The following is a 2,570-nucleotide window of genomic DNA, read 5'->3' as shown; positions in this document are numbered from 1 at the left end:
TGAGTTCTGTGCTTCTTACTGAGGGGGGCTGGAGTCAGTCATAAAACTCTACCCATAGAAACCAAAATTAGATTTATTTCCACATCTGGCCAAAAAAACCCACCCCAAACCCTAATGTTTCTCTGGGACTACTGAATTCATCAGGAATCAAAACATCCCTTGGAGCAAGCTGGGAGGGAGGAGAAACTCCATGAATTTTAATGCATAATTGTGAAAAATGTGAGCCTTCCCCACATCAAAAAACTGGGAGTGCTAGAAATGGTGTTCGTGGCAGCAGTTCTGGTCCCTGGCATGAAAAGAGACAGAACTTGCTAGGTTTGAGTCCTGAAGGGATTATTGAACCACACATCCAGCCTTGGCCCACACAATTTCACCCAGTGTTGAGCACAAATTAACAGGTTTTTTTGGGCAAGGCTGCCCGATTTGAAGGCACCTATTCAGTGCACTCTCAACATGTTACTGCTGTGCAGTCTGTTGGGTGTCGTGAGGTGGGCTTTCTGCCTTCTTACTCAGACAAAATACATAAAAACCATTTTTGGGGGTTTTTTTCAGTGCAGTAAAGCCTCAAAATATGTGACTGAAGTCAGAGTGTGAACAATTCCGTTGTTGCCATCGCAGTTCATCTGTGTATTAACCAAAAGGCTCAAATGCTTCAATTAGCGTTCATTCATTTATATAGAAATTTATATGAAAATTCAATAACTTCCATGAAAATGGAGTAACAATCTAAGAACAGGTTCAGGGTCTTTGCTGACATTTGTGTAGCAAAAGGGCTGCCAGTAAAATTCCTTGGCGGGGGAACAGGATGGTGACTATCAACCCTTCTTCCAAAGAGGAAGATTCAAAGGGAGCTAGAGCAGCTTCCCCAAGTCGGGCGCTGTCGTGATGTCATGTCGCCACTAGATGTCGCGACTGGTACAAGGAGGGGAAAAGCCAAAACAGAAAAAGGTTTGAGCTAAAAAAGTTGTGGACTTGGAACAAAGGAAATCTTCAAAATCGGGAAATTCACCGTGTGCACACCCAAACTGCGGCTTCACAGAGGAAAGAGAGGTTTTGGGGTGAACTCACCTGGAATTCTGGGGCAGGAACAGGGAAGAGAAGAGCACAGGTTTGGTTGAATTTGCATCTTTTTCTCTGTTGTTTTTTTTTTTTTTTTTAACAAAATTCAACCAAATCCAGCTCTCATGCCCTGTGGAGCCACAGCCACACAGGCGAGTTTTCCAGTTGGAAGATTTCCTTGGTGCTAGTGGGGGAGAGGCCCAGCACAGAACCCCCCCCATGCCCTGGCCTGATCCTACAGTGTGGGCAGCAGGGCAGGGGGGGATTCTGCCCCTCTGCCCCCTCAGGTGAGACCCCACCTGCAGAGCTGCCTCCAGCCCTGGGGGCCCAGCACAGCAAGGACATGGAGCTGCTGGAGCGAGTCCAGAGGAGGCACCAAGATGATCAGAGGGATGGAGCAGCTCTGCTGTGAGGAAAGGCTGAGAGAGTTGGGATTGTTCAGCCTGGAGAACAGAAGCTTTGGGGTGACCTTACAGTGCCTAAAGGGGCTAAGGAACATGGAGACTGTTTACAAGGGCCTGGATTGACAGGACAAAGGGGAATGGCTTCCAACTGTCAGAGGGCAGGATTAGATGGGATATTGGAAGGAATTCTTCCCTGTGAGGGTGGTGAGGCCCTGGCAAAGGTTGCCGAGAGAGGCTGTGGCTGCCCATCCCTGAAAGTGTCCAAGGCCAGGTTGGACAGGGCTTGGAGAAACCTAGGATAGTGGAAGGTGTCCCTGCCCATGGCAGGGGGTGGGACTGGATGAGTTTTAAGGTCCCTTCCAACCCAAACCAGCCTGGTATTCTGTGATTGTTTCAGTGCTCAGGAATAAGTTGTGTTGCCTAGACACTGCAGAAAGAAGTCAGAGGAAGTCGAGCTGAGCAAAACCTCATCATCATGTCACTATTAGAGGGGTTTTAAGCCTAATAAATATGTGTTACATAACCCATATCCTCCAAAACGGAGAGGAATCCATCCATAAAGATCAGAGAAGACAAGCAACTCATGCAATAGACACCGCTGTCCCCATTCCTTCTTCATCAGCAAAGCTAATTAATATTTTCTAATAATAAAGCAGTTGGATAATCATTTAACACTAGCAATACCTGACTGAAAAATAACACTACTGCAGGAAAAGATGCAGTTTTCCAACGGGCTCGAAGAAAAAGAAGGTGTCCTGTAAATCTATCCTCTGCTCAAACACAGCAGTAAAATCCTATCTTGCCTTAAGCTGAATTCATCTTCAGTAGGTGACAGCTACAACAAGCTCTGAAGTAGTGGAGAGAAAGATTTCTCATAGTTCAGGATTTTTTAAGATTTTAATATAATCCAGAACACAGAGATAACAGGTATGACACCTTCCTGAGCACTTAATATAGGGTTAGTTTTGCAGCTGTGAGCTTCAGGTAGGGGTTTTTTTAATTCTAGATGGTAAGAATTTACTGCTAAGAAATACTCTAAACTCACTGAAACACTTTTAAAGCCCATGTTACTAAAAACAGGCACAGATACTCATACACTCACTGTTC

This window comes from Chiroxiphia lanceolata, chromosome Z (genome assembly GCF_009829145.1).
Source record: "Chiroxiphia lanceolata isolate bChiLan1 chromosome Z, bChiLan1.pri, whole genome shotgun sequence".
Lineage (NCBI taxonomy): Eukaryota > Metazoa > Chordata > Aves > Passeriformes > Pipridae > Chiroxiphia > Chiroxiphia lanceolata.
This window is presented reverse-complemented; position numbering follows the sequence as displayed.